At 45.3% G+C, this 15,110-nt stretch overlaps 1 long non-coding RNA gene across 1 annotated transcript; it reads left to right on the top strand.

Moving 5' to 3' along the window:
- Positions 1 to 1,610: 1,610 nt before the first annotated feature.
- Positions 1,611 to 14,449, top strand: LOC130390184 (uncharacterized). The gene is made up of 2 exons (XR_008896759.1): positions 1,611 to 2,273; positions 12,013 to 14,449. It is a non-coding gene; the product is annotated as an uncharacterized LOC130390184 (long non-coding RNA).
- The last annotated feature ends 661 nt before the right edge of the window (positions 14,450 to 15,110 follow it).

Raw genomic sequence — 15,110 nt, 5'->3', positions numbered from 1 at the left:
ACAAACAATCAAGACAGTGATCAGTTAGACGTTGTGTGCGAGTTTGAACAGGTGAGTTGTGACTTGAAGGTTGTAATGGTGTCTGACTGTTTTATGTGTGGGGGGAGGGAGTTCCAGAGCCTGGGTGCTGAACAGCTGAATGACCGGGCACCCATTCGTAATGTGTCGTGATGTGGGGATACATAGTAGTCCAGCAGAGGTTGAGCGGAGGGAGCGGGAGGGAGGTATTCTTGGAGGAGGTCGCAGAGGTAACTGGGGGCTAGGTTGTCGAGAGCTTTGTAGGTGAGGAGTGGGTGGAGACGGTGGGTCTCCCGACCCTATGTTTCGCACCCAGTGCCTGTAGCACTTGGGAAATCTTTGTGTTTACCACACTGGCGTCAAAACGTACCAGTGAGGATAAGTCCTCTATCCTATCTCCCAGAACACGCACTCTATCTACTGCATCTGTGTCTTCAACACGATTGTTCTCCACATCATCGGCCAAACTTCGGAGCGTATCAATAATCTCCATTGGTGACCATGGACCTGACACATACGAACTAGAAGTGAACAAGGAAATTACGAGCAAGTGACGTAGTTCCCGCCAGACGCTGATTGGCTGATACGTTGCCACTTTGCATATTGACTTTTTGGATTCCTCTTTGGATTCCTCTTTGGATTCCGTTTTGGATTCCGTTTTGCCAAATCTTTTGCAAAGCGTTCGTTTTGCGGATTAAAATGTAATTTGAACATCGCAACAAACGGAGCGTGGCGAAGTGGATTGCAATCACGGGGACGCTATAGCTTTTCAATTTGTATAAAGGAACTCAAAGAATTTGACAAAATGTTATTTATTTGTATTGTTATAACGTTTGCAAATTAATTGAGGATTGCATTGTCATTTGCATGTTAAAATACACTTGAATAACGTATTTACAAATTACATTATAAAATTGCATAATGAATTGTCAAATGCGTAATATAATTCCAAATTGCATTTTTGCAATTGTAGCAAATTGCATTTTGCTACATATATGCTTCCATAGGAAAGGATGCAAAGCCCATTAGTCAAATCAGCTTACTCTTGATTTGTAAAAGTAAATAAAAAAATCTGGGCCTATTTTGCCTGCAATTTAGTTTATTTTCAGGTACAATTGTTTTAAGGAAAGACTGACCAAAAGTGATGCCAGTTAAAATGCATCATGCTCTGAATCATTCACCCTTTCCACACCATTTCCACAATATCAAACAGAACGTTCAGATTAGCAAACTAGTAAAAGAACGAGAACATTATTCTAGATTCAACCTGATCTATAGGCATGATGCCTAGCAAGGAAATTTGCATAGCAGCACCAATGTGAACTTGACACTAGTCGTGGCGTTTGGTTGCCCTATCAAGATTTTTCACATCAGGGAAACCATGAACAGCCCACGTTGGAGATTTGCCATTATTCAGTAGCAAACAGGGCCAGCAATACATTCAATTGCTAGTAATGCTACCAGTAAGCCATGAGTACCTAGCAAACCATGTAGCACCCACAACACGGACGTTGCAATTACTTTTGGTGATCTTGATTTTGCGAAGTGGTCTACCTTTTTCTTTGGTCGCTAACTTAGCACTGTAACTCAATGAATGGAATGCTTTTATTCGCAAATGTTAGAATCTCGTTATCCTTCAGATGATTTCACCTGCTTTGCGTCTCTTAGACTGAACGGCGATGCAGGCAGAGCGGGTTTGTTTGTTATCGACAGCGTTGCCAGATTGGGTAAATTTCCCGCCCGATGATAATTTTCCCAGCCTAAAGCTGTTAAAAGTAGCCCAATTGGGTCGGGAATCTGCCAAATCTGGCAACACCGCTCACCAGCCAGGGTACCTGCTGATTGGTTCATAGGGCAGCGCGACTAGATTTTTGCGCGAATCAGACGCCTGTAAGGTCACACCCACTCAGAGGAGGACTTTCCTCCTCTCTCCCATTGAAACCCATGTTATTCACCGGCCGCCAGTACTTTCTTGGAAATGAATGGGAGTCAACGGAGGCTGAGGGAGCACCTTCCTCCCTGAAGTAATTGTCAAAAGGCGATAGGGGGTGCTAATTAGAGGTCGACCGATATATCGATCGGCCGATGTATCGGGCCGATATTTGTCATTTTTTAATCTATCGGCATCGGCCGATATCTGTGTTTAGTAGCGCCGATTTATAGTCAGGCATGTCCGCGGGCAGCCCCGTGTCATTGGTACCGGCAGAACGCATGTGAAGGACCCCAACCCAAAACTTGTAATCCTGGGAGATAAGGTAAGGCTTAAATTCTGCTATTTCAAAGTTGTATGGTGGTAACATATTTACTAGGTTATATATGTTACAAGTAAACTATGAAGTGTTGCTTCACTTAGTGAAAGAAAAAAAAAAAAAAAACGAAAAGCATTCAACCGTCGAGAGCTGTAACCTAAGGCTACAGCTGATTGAGTTCACAGGCTCACAGTTAACTTGTCCTTGCTGTTAGCTTGAAGGACTTTACTCGAAATCTAGTAGCAGCTTGCTTGCTTACAGTAATATGTTGGCCCAAATGTTATGAGTTCTGCTTACATTTTCCTGTATTGGAGTCGAAAAATGTCCCTCTGTTCGTGGGGTGGAGGAGGCGGCATTATGTTGCGCTACGTTATGCTACTCCGCCCCTCTCACAGGCAGCTCCGTGCTTGGAGACACAGAGCAGCCATGGAGCAGCTCAGAACGGTGTATGACATTTGTTCAGAAGCGTGGTTTAGGTGACGCAGAAAATAGCCGAGTTTCCATCTTATTTACATCAAAGAAAATTCACCTCAAGAACATGTGCAGCTGCGTGTGTTTCTATCAACGTGTTTGCGAATAAAAATGGATCGTTAGCCTGATGAAGTGACGTGTTCAGACCAATGTCTGTATATAGCCTACGTCCACAGTAAAGTAGTATAACGTTAATAGTCAAGAATGTGAGAAATCACAAAGGGTTTAGCATTGCCCTTGCTAGTGTGTTTGCAGTACTACTGTTTTTTTTATGTAACATATTTTTATATTTTCCAAGTAATTTATTTTATTTATAAAATATTTATTTAATTTTTCTTTAAATTAATATTTCAGTTAACACTTGCGCCCAAACAAAACTGGTATGTATGACTCAAGGTTCAAGTCAGAGTTGAAGAATGTTAAAAAATGTTAAAACAAATTGTGTGCATCTACTTATTATTAGTGTGACGCTTTAGCATGCAATCTAATGGGAAAACTTTTAGATATTGGCCCAAAAAAATCGGCAGCCCATATCGGCTATCGGTTAACCCTGACCTCTAAGTATCGGCATCGGCATCGGTTATAGAAAAACCCATATCGGTCGACCTCTAGTGCTAATGTCCCTTTATCCAGGGAAACAAACATTATATATTCAAAGGCATTAAAGTAATCATATTTAAGGGCATTAATTCATTACAGTAGTCTGGGCAATCTACATTTTTATTCTCAACAATGTTAAGGAGGATCTTCCTCCCTCTCCTCAATGGAGAAGCCTCCACTGATATATATATATATTAGAGCTATCAGTTAAACGCGTTATTAACAGCGTTAACGCAAACCAATTTTAACTGCGTTAATTTTTTTAACGCGCGATTAACGCAAATTATTATTTTTTACAAAAGATATATATATATATAATATATATATATATATTTCTACAAAATGCAATACAATGTAAAAAAAAAAAAAAAGAAGATTTTACTTTCACAAATTATGTATTTATTTTGGTATCTGTAGGCTACTAAACATTTTCAAGCAGCCTACAATGTGTTTAGGCTTGGCCTCCACAAGCCTAAACACATTGAAGGCTACTACAATAGGAAGTAGAAGAGATGACCTGTTTGGCAAGTGGATTTCAGAAATAGCTCAATTCCTACACGTCTATTAACCCATTCGTGCCGGATGCTGCGCGGCGCAGAATTTCAACTCCCGCCGGTTGCTGCGTAGCGCAGCTTTGAGTCTCCTGCCGGCTGCTGCGTAGCGCAGCATTTTGATATGTCGTCATTTTCTTGACGCATGCAGCATAGAATGCACTGTCATTGGTTCAAATACACATGAGGTGGGTCTTTAAAAACCACGTGACCACCCAAATGTCGTTGTTGGCCGACAATCACGTCAATCAAATAAAATCGCAAACCTATAAATAAAAAATAAATAAATAAATCCCCGGCAAAAATGGCTAGCAACGAGTACTGTGACAGCGACGGCAGCGATGTGGAGTTGGGAGAGAGTGGGGAGTTTGAGAGGGAGGTGGAGGTAGAAGGTTTTGTACCTGATGATCCTTTGGATCGAGCCCAGGAGTGGGAATTTTGGGTCGAAGGAGAGGAGGAGGACGACGAAGACTTTGCGGGATTCAGGTGGACTGGACGACGGATGGATACATGCCCCGAAATCCAAGGCAGTTCACGCAAAAACCGGGACCGAAGCAGCCGATTGCCATGGATGAAACCCCCCTTGGGGTGTTTTCACGGATAGTCGACGATGAACTTTGGGACATGTTGGTGACCCAAACTAATTTATATGCGGATCAGACGCGCGGCCAAACCCCATCCAATTCGAAGTGGAACCCCATCTCCAAAACCGAGATGAAAACGTTTGTCGGGCTCTGCTTCACTTTTGGGGTCCTGAAACTGCCAGCACGCAGGAATTATTGGAGGCAGACCAAGTGGCTGTACCAAACACACGTCCCCAAGGCCATGGCACGGGATCGTTTTGACATGATCTGGAGGTAATGATTTGTATTCTTGCGCTCTCTTCCGAGTTCCTATGTCTTACGGTAGCGTTAGCGCACTGACGTCTCCGTCATGGCCAGTAATGATAGTGGTGCTACAGCCTTCTGCTACTATTGATATAATAATGCCATAATAATTAATAGCATAATAAATAGCAGTGTTGGGCAGTAGCTTCACTACTTGTAGAGAAGATAGTAGGGCTTTGACTCGAAATTTGTTATTAGAATATATTTCGAATATCAAACAAAAAAAATCAACAACAATATTAACAGCACTAATTATTAGCTGAATATTAATATAATAAAACAAACAAACTTCGAATTGCTTTTTGGGCAAAAGTCAAAGCCCTAGAAAGATGGTAACTGCTACAATCCTCATGTAAGTAGTAGTTTAGCTTGGGTGGTCGCTTCCCTTTATCCATGAACTCAACGTAACCTGTAATGTACAATTATTTGTAACTTTAGTATTATTAAATTTATTTGTAATGGCACAAACTAGCTTGGCCACACAAGATACGATTCTGGGGTATTTCTCGGTCTAAACCACAGCACAACCGTTTGTAGTATTGCCAATTCCCGGCATCATACAACATACAACAAAAATGATGGCAATGTTTAGGCATAAACTCATTAATCTTATGTGCATTTTAGATACTCCATCTCAAAGATGAACATGGAACCCTGCTGTGGACAAGTCGACATGCTCTGGAAGCTACGGGGATTTCCATGGACCCCTCCTGCAAATTCCAGGATATCTATGAGGTCAATGGCTTGTCACGTGGATGAGTCCATGGTGAAGTTCAAGGGACCGCCTGGCCTTCTGGCAGTACATCCCCATGAAGCCAGTGAAGTGGGGAGTAAAGGTGTGGTTGACTGGCGGAAAGTAGACAGGCTATGTCAATAATTTCGATTTACACTGGGGCTATTCAGGGTAAGGCTGAGGAAAGACCTGGCTCACAGAATTGTGATGGACCTGGCCAAACCTTACTTTGGATCCAACCTCACCCCATATACCATGGATAACTTTTACACCGGTGTCCCATTGATGATGGACCTCAAGACCAGGGGGGGTACACAGCTTGTGGGGACGGTGCGTGCCAATAGAAAGGGCCTCCCCAAGAGCAAGGACCTCACGAAGCAGGCTCGGCATGAACATGCAACCAATTCAAGGTGGCGCAGCAGGATGAACTGACCTTCTGCATATGGCCGGACACCAGGCAGTGATGGTCCCTGTCAAATTTCCATGACCCGACAGCTTTTGGGTCAGTAAGGAGGAAGGCGAATGGTCAACGCCAAGTGGAGGTTCGTGTGCCAGCCTGCCTTGCTGACTACCAGCAGCAATGAAGGGGTAGACCCTGCTGGACCAGATGGTGGGATACTACCAGATCCCGCACTAGGTCTACAAAGTGGTGGAGGAGGCTTTTTTTTATTTCTCCCACGGTGGCGTGCTACAATTGCCTTTGTGGCTGCCAGGTCTGCAGGAGGAGCCGACTGGAAATATAGGAGGGGGGGGCTACAAAGGACTGGCTGGAGGATCTGACCATGGAGCTGATCGTCCCGGTCACCAAAAGAAAGTGCTCCCCAGGTGCTCCCCACCAGCCCAATTGGAGCTTCTGCTGAGCATGACCTGGTCCAGCTAAACACAAAGAGGAAGACCTGCAGGGAGTGTTCTCTGAAGCACAGCGGCACCGAAGTGCGTCCTGGGTCCACGCTGATGGGGTGCAGGCACCGCGAGTGCTTCACGCATCACGTCCTTCGCCACGAGAGATGCATCGTGTGTGTGTGTCCGTTGTTCTGTGTTGTTGGTCATGTTTTAAAATGTACTTCTGCGCATTTCGCCTGATATGTTACCTTTGATGATATAAACGTATTTTTTCCTTACCAACTCTGATTTTGCAGATTCTTTATAAAAATGAGTTGCTATGTTTAGGCCCCCCTAAAGGAGCATGTTTTAATAACAACCTGTGAGTCTTACACTTAAAATGCACTTTATTTCATGTTTCTATGCCGCTAACAGCAGGCTTGATATTATAGGTTTTCATAGACGTGACAATTCTTAGTATTTTCAGAAAACCCTCAGGAGATAAGGGACATTTATATCTATTATACATAGGTTTTTATAGCGTTTTTGGCAGGCGTTTTAGGAGTAAATGGGTTAAACTATATCTCAATATTTACAATTTTTGTATAGTAACCGCACAAATCAAAACTTGAAACATACAATAAGACACAACTCTTTCAAGAATAGCTCAATTCCTACACGTCTAATAAACAAAACACCCCTTAAAATCTTCTTACCAAACAGGTCATCTCTTCTACTTCCTATTGTAGTAGCCTACAATGTGTTTAGGCATAGCCTCCACAGGCCTAAACACATTGTAGGCTACTACAATAGGAAGTAGAAGAGATGAACTGTTTGGCAAGAGGATTTCAGGGGTGTTTTGTTTAGCTCACAGTCAGGGCACTGCACTTCAAGGCACATCTAATAGAGGAATTGTATGTGGCTAACATGACGCAAAAACTTGGCAAGATGACATGGAAAGTCCCCTGACACACATACATAGAGGATATTCTAATGTGTAGTTCCCTAATGGTGAAATGTGCCCAAGTGCTATACCAGTGCAAGGACACCCTTTTCTATATTCTAAAACAGGGGTGCCCAACCAGTCGATCGCGGTCTACCAGTAGATCGCCGACAGATCCCAAGTCGATCGCGAGGGGTGAAGAAAAAAAAAAAAAAAAAGTTTTTTATTTTTTTATTTTTTTTTTTAATAAAATTAAATTTGCGCGGGACATATACGTGCGGTAGCGCATGTGCTGTTAACAGCAGTTGAAAGCCGTCAACAGTAGTTACACACTCCTAAACGTTGGCATGGCTGTGGGGAAACAAGCTAAAGACCCTACCATTTTCACCCGAGTGGGAGGAAGATTATTGATTATCGTTGAGAAGGTGCCGTGCGCAGACGGAATGAAACCCCCACTGAAGTCCGTAGGTTCACGATACACCCCCCCCCCCCCCCCCCCCCCCCCCCCCCCGTCAACAATTGTTCTCTACCCCCCCCCCCCCCTCCCCGCTTGAAGGTAGGTTTGCTGGTAGATCTCGGGAGGTTGGCTACTTGAAAAGTAGATCTTGGGTCAAAAAAGGTTGGGCACCCCTGTTCTAAAAGCTCTTGTAGACACAACTCTTTCAAGAATAGCTCAATTCCTACACGTCTACTGAACAAAACACCCCTTAAAATCCACTTACCAAACAGGTAATCTCTTCTACTTCCTATTGTAGTAGCCTTCAATGTGTTTAGGCTTGGCCTCCACAAGCCTAAACACAGTGTAGGCTACTACAATAGGAAGTAGAAGAGTACCCAAAGACGCTTTACAAAAACACAAAACAAAAAGGATACGAATGGACAGTAAAGTACATACATGCATGCATACAAATACTCCAAAACATCAATACAGAGAAAGATAGGAAAATAAGAAAGAGAGAGGGTGAAAAAAGATTTGTCAGGTGTTGTAAGTGATGTTGAAGAGATGGGTTTTGAGACGACTTTTGAAAGACGGCAGTGATCAGAGTTACGGCTGGCCAGGGGGATGGAGTTCCAGAGGGTAGGGGCGGCAATGGCAAAGGCACTGTCCCCTATGGTGCGGTATTTGGTCCTGGTGATGGGGATGAGGGTGTTGGCGAATGGGGCGTTGGAGGAGATCCGTCAGGTATGAGGGGGCAAGGTTGTTTAGGGCTTTGTAGGTGGTGAGGAGGATCTTGAAATGTATGTTTATGTTCCCCGGGTCCTATGTTCCCCACTCGGGGAACATCGGACCCTTTTTTTAAAAAAAGGTCCTATGTTCCCCGTTTTTCACAAAAAGGGTCCTATGTTCCCCAGTAGCCATACATACCGGGGAGCATAGGACCCTTTTTGGGAAAAGCGGGGAACAAAGGACCCTTTTCTGGGAAAAGGGTCCTATGTTCCCCGCAATCTATCAATCTTTAAAATATTAAACTTTGACGCGACATCCGCGTGATAACAGCCAATCGGCGTTCAACAGCGTGGCCACTGAGTGACATGTGTAACGTAACAGCCAATCACCGTTCAACCGGCCAACTCAGTGCAGTGCAGTCCGGGGTGAACTGCAGCATGGAGGAGAAAGTTATTGTTGCCGTTTGCGACTCCCGGAGCTCTTTATATAATAGTATATAATGTAATATAATTGTATAATAATATCACGGCCAAAAGCTCTGTGCGCCTCCGGATGGCCGTAGCGCGGGGAGCTCTCGTAGGAATTGGGCTTCTTGGGGTTTGTTTATTGGTTATCTCGGCCGGAATTTGGCAGTAATGGTGGAAAAAGTAACAGACCGGGGAACATATAACCCTTTTTTTTAAAAAGGGTCCTATGTTCCCCGGTCGCATACATATCGGGGAACATAGGACCCTTTTTGGGAAAAGCGGGGAACATAGGTCCCTTTTTTTAAAAAAGGGTCCTATGTTCCCCAGTCTCATACAAAGAGGGGAACATAGGACCCGGGGAACATAGGACAATTCAACTTTGTCGAATTGTTTCTCTGCTGATCAACGCTACGAATGATAACAAATACATTGGAAAAAGACACACTGTGTGAAGTTATTTTTTCGATTTGGCAAGTAGCCATTACTAATAATACCAATACTCTTTGGCTGGGATGATGAGGCATCAAGTCATTTTAGCCTGAATACATAGGTAAGAAGCACCAGAGCAGGTTGCTAGTACCATGGACAGTATCAGAACGATAACCTGTTGAACTAAATGGATGTGGCAGGCTACACCACGGGATGCATCTGCAGACCACTGCCACATAAATAAAGGTAAGAAGCGATATTTATTGCTTAAGATTTGCTGGTGCTGTGGCGAGGTCTTTTGTGTTTTTTGCAATCAAGTGGTTGGCTGTTTTAACTTGCAATTGATAGTCGGTGGAGTCAGTCTCTTGTTGACACAAAGTGACAACAAGAGTTCATGAGTATTGGTCAGAATGCCTGATGTAGGCTAGTTTTGATGGAATGCATGTTGTGAATTTAGAACAGCCAGCTCCTGATGTGATACAGCGTTCAGCTGTGCAACAAATATTATTATTTTTTGACGACTTTTGTAGTGCTGTGTGTAGCCACACCTTTGGCCCTTAAATTCCTTTCCTAGCTCCTCTTGTTGTTGTTAGCTTAGCCATACCATGTCACGTTGTCAACATTGGATACATGGAGCAGAACATAGTGGGTCATATGTCCGATGCTTTTTGAAAACGTTTTCTTCATAAAACGTGCCAGACAGATTTTGTATACATTTTATTCCTTAGTAATTAGCTACATGGTTATGCCGTCTTTCAGAACCTTTCATTACCGGCACTAAAGAGAGAAAAAGGAGTGCATCCTCATTGTACCCAGCACTTCTAAAAATGCACTTCCGAATCTCTGTCCCCAGCACATTTCAAACCAAACTGACGCCAATGGGTGAGGCAGTTGGTGAGGGTGGACAGAATAGCTGGAGTGATGGTTTTGGTGGTGATGTAGAGTTGAGTGTCGTCGGCATAGCAGTGAAAGTGAAGTCCATGGCGGCGGATGATGTGGCCAAGTGGGAGCATATAGAGGATGAAGAGGATGGGGCCAAGCACTGAGCCTTGGGGGACTCCGTGTGAGACAGGGGTGGTGGGGGATTTGTGGTTGTTTATGGCGATATAGTGAAATCTTTCTGACAGGTATGAGTTGAACCAGGAGAGGGCGGTGTCAGTGATGCCTAAGGATTTCAGGCGGCTGAGGAGGATGGAGTGGTTGACGGTGTCGAAGGCAGCACTGAGGTCCAGGAGGAGAAGAATGGTGAGGGAGCCGGAATCAGAGGAGAGTAGGAGATCGTTTGCGACTTTGATTAGTGCTGTTACAGTGCTGTGGTGGGTTCTAAAGCCGGATTGGAATGTTTCATATAGGTTATTGGAGAGGAGGTACTTCTTGAGTTGAGTTGCGATGGCTCTTTCCAGTAATTTTGAGATGAATGTGAGGTTGGAGATGGGTCTGAAATTGTTGGGGTCGTCAGAGTCAAGACCAGGTTTTTTAAGGAGAGGGGTGATGGCAGCAAGTTTAAGAGGTGGGGGGACAGTGCCAGAGGTAAGGGAGGAGTTGATGGTGTCAGTGATCAGTGGGGCGAGAGAGGTAAAACAGGCTTTGACGAGTTCAGAGGGCATGGGGTCCAGGGGGGAGGTGGATGATTTCATGGTGGAGAGTATTTTGGAGAGGTCTGCAGTGGTTATCGGTGAGAAGGTAGAGAGCCGGTGGTCTGAGGATGAAGGAGGTGTGGGTTCGGGGACCGGGGTTGAGGCAGAGGAGGTTGCAAGCTGGTTGTGGATGTTTTCTATTTTGGAGTTGAAAAATGAAATGAGGTTGTTGCATTTCTCCGGGGTAAATGAGGATGAAATGTTGTCGGGGGGCTTGAGGAGTTTATTTATGTTGGAAAACAGGGTGCGTGGGTTGGAGGATCCAGAGTGAATGATGCCAGAGTAGTATACTGAACGGGCTTTGTTTAGTGCTGATTTGTAGAGGTTTGTGTGCTCTTTGTATGCGAGACCGGTTTTCTTGTGGAGTCGTTCTAGTTGTCGCAGTTGTTTTTTTAATTTGTGAAGTTCCGGGGTGAACCAGGGAGCCGAGTGAGTGAAGGTGACAGTTTTGGTTTTCAGGGGGGCCAGTTTGTTGAGGGATGAAGACAGTGTGCTGTATTAGATGTTGACGAGGTCCATGGGGGTTGGATTTGCAGGAAAGGTGAGGCTGGAAAGAGTGTTTGATATGCAGGTGGAGAGAGAGACTGGGCAGATGAATTTAATGTTGCGGAAAGTGATTGTGCTGTCCTGTTTGAGTTGGGGGGCGGGAGTGTCAACGACAAGTGTGATGGCCAGCTGGTCAGATATGGAGAGGTCAGTGCTGGAGATATTGTGGATGTGGAGGCCAATGGAGCAAACCAGGTCTAAGATGTGTCCATGGTTGTGGGTGGGAAAGTTGATGTGTTGGGTGAAGCCGAGGCAGTTGATAAGGTCCAGAAAGTCCATGGCATATTTACAGTCCGGGGAGTCAATGTGTAGGTTGAAATCACAGAGAAGTAAAACAGATGGTGAGATTGAGGAGAGTGCGGTGATGAATTCAGAGAGTTCTGGTAGAAATGATGGATTGGGTTTGGGGGGGCGTTAGATGATTGCAATGATGAGAGGTTTTGGGCCGGGTAATTTAAAAGCCTGTCTGTCACCTTTCCTGTTTCTTCTAGTCATTGACTGGATTATGAAGACCATCACAACAGGAAGCAAGACCGGCATACAGTGGACCCTCTGGAAACAACTTGAAGACCTCGACTTCGCTGATGACCTGGCTAGTCTGTCCCATAATCACAAGCAGATGCAAGACAAGACTACAAAACTGGCAACAACATCCCTTGGAACAGGCCTCAGGATAAACAAGGAGAAGACTAAACTGATGAGGATTAACACCCCTACCACCAACCCTGTCAATATAGATGACAGACCCATTCAGGAAGTTGACTCCTTCACCTACCTTGGTAGCACCATAGACCATCAGGGGGGCACAGACACCGATGTCTTGGCCAGGGTAGGCAAAGCCAGAGTAGCTTTCATTATCCTGAAGAACATCTGGGCCTCCAAAGAAATAGCAACATCAACTAAAGTGCGCATCTTCAACACTAATGTCAAAAGCATCCTTCTCTATGGTTCAGAGACGTGGAGAATGACGAAGAAGACGTTACAGATGATCCAGACCTTTATAAACACCTCTCTGAGACGCATCTTTAAAATCCGGTGGCCAGAAAAAAACAACAACAAAGAGCTGTGGGAGAGAGGAAGCCAGGAGCCAGTAGCAGAACAGATCCTGAGATGAAAATGGGGATGGATAGGCCACACACCGAGAAAACCCGCAGATAGCATCACACGGCAGGCCCTGACCTGGAACCCCCAGGGGAAGCGGAAGAGAGGCCGCCCCAGGAACACCTGGAGACGGGACACAGAGGCGGAGCTGAAGAGGCTTGGATCCAGCTGGGTGGAGGCGGAGAAGAGAGCCCAGAGCCGTGCTGGGTGGAGAGTCGTCGTCGATGGCCTATGCTCCAGGCCGGAGGAACGGGCATAAAGAAAGAAAGAAGAATTTAAAAGCCAGGTGTTCAAAAGATGGAGCAGCAGGGATGGTGAGAGGGCGAGGTTGGAGGTCTTGTTGGTAGATGGCAGCAATGCCCCCTCCTCTGATCTCAGAGCGTGGGTTGTCCAGGTAGGAAAATCTAGCAGAGGTGGTTTGGTTTAGTGAAAAATAATCCAGGGGTTTTTGCCATGTTTCATTAAGGCACAGGAGGTCAAGTTGTTGGTCGATGATGAATTAATTGATAATGAGACTTTTATTGTTGAGGGATCTTGTGTTGAAGAGGGCGACTTTTACGTGCTTTTGTTTTGAAATTGATGGGGCGGAAGTAGGAATTGGACGGAGGTTGAAGGTGTTCACTCTGGTTGCGTTCTGATGACGTGTGTTGTTGTGATGACACGGAGAGGAAGTGCGGGAGCCGGTGGGTGAGCTGTGGTCAGACCACAGCGCTGGGATGAAGTTTTTAGCGGTGGAACTGTACATAAACATGCGGCTGGACCCTCGACGAATGTAACGGGGACAGAGGAGAAGTCGAGAATTTTTTAGAGTCGTGATGAGTTCTAGGGATGTCCCGATCCGATATTGATATCGGAAATCAGTCCGATATCAGCCAAAAAAGTGAATATCGGATTTTATCGGACTGAATCTAAAAACTCTGATATAAGTGCTCCGATATAAGCTGTCCATTTACCGCTCCAGGACTTCTATAATAGGTGACTCTGGTTTGATCACACTCCAACACAGTAGGTGGTAATGCCCCTTAATTAACGTTGGTGCCGGCCGCGGAAGAAGAGCGTCTCTGATCCAGCATGCACAGCCCACGTGATCACAACAACGACAACGTGTGTGCCTGCAGCAAGGTGTAGTGATGTCGGCTGTGTGGAAGTATTTTACCGTAAACTCGGACAAAGACGTTGCAGCTAAATGCAACATTTGTCAGGCGCAAGTGTCCCGTGGAGGGACAGAACCGGGAAGGTTCAATACAAGTAACCTCATCGCACATTTGAAAAAACACCACAAAAAAGAACATGAGGATTTTCGCGAGAGCAGCAAGGCAAAGCAACAAGCCTCTGGCTCGCTTCAGCAACCCACGCTGGCCGAAAGCTTTGCAAGACGTGACAAACTACCACGGGACAGCAAAAAGGCAATGGCCATAACAGAAAAGATGGCCCAGTTTATTGTGCTTGATGACCAGCCCCTGTCGGTGGTGAGTAATGTCGGGTTTAAACGCTTAATGGAGCACCTCGAACCTCGCTACATTATTCCTAGCCGCCACTACATTGTAGACAAAACTATACCCCGGATGCACGAATAGGTTAAAAAGTGTATTGCCGCACACTTGGAGAAGGCAAATGCTATAAGCTTCACCACCGACATCTGGAGCTCAGACCATCGTCCGCTGTCTCTGTTGAGCCTGACTGCGCACTGGGTGGACACTGACTTCACACTGCAGAGAGCAGTGTTACATGCACGTGAATTCAGGGGATCGCACACAGCTGATGCAATCACGCACGCCATGGAGGAGATGCTGCATGACTGGAAGATTGAGAAAAATAAGGTCCATGTCGTTTTAAGAGACAATGCTGCTAACATGAAAAAGGCAATGAATTAGCTAGGTGTGTCAAGCTTAGGATGTTTTGCTCACACTCTTCAGCTTGTAGTCCATGAAGGGGTCTTGTCACAGCGAGCTGTAAGTGATGCACTAGCCAACGGGAGAAAAAATAGTGGGCCACTTCAAACATTCCCCCAAGGCTTATTCAAGCCTTTGTTGGGAAAAATAACCTGCTGAGTACATCACATGTACATTATAAATATAGCTAACTCCTACCCTAGCCTGATGAGCACATCACATGGACACATTACAATATAGTCAACTCTTGCTCTAACCCAACGAACACAAACATGATAATATATAGTCAGGTCAAGGCCGGAGCTGAAGGCCCCATCTCCCAGGCTGGCAGATGGTGGACACTCAGACAATGCACCAGTCATCCTCAAGAACGGGAGAGCCACATTAATTTATCACACAGGAGACATTTTTAGAGCTCTTCCCCGTTAGGAGGAACCAAGAGATACCCCTGCCTATACCAGGGGCCTGAGAGCCACATTAAATTATCACACACGAGACATTTCAGGGGGGCACTCCCCGTTTTAATTTATCACACCGGAGACACGAGGAGCTCTCCCCCGTTACGAAGCTCTCTCAGGGCCTGGGAGCCAAGACCA

The sequence above is a fragment of the Gadus chalcogrammus genome, chromosome 1 (genome assembly GCF_026213295.1).
Source record: "Gadus chalcogrammus isolate NIFS_2021 chromosome 1, NIFS_Gcha_1.0, whole genome shotgun sequence".
Lineage (NCBI taxonomy): Eukaryota > Metazoa > Chordata > Actinopteri > Gadiformes > Gadidae > Gadus > Gadus chalcogrammus.
Note: the sequence above shows the minus strand (reverse complement) of the source record. Positions and strands in the feature narration are given on the sequence as shown.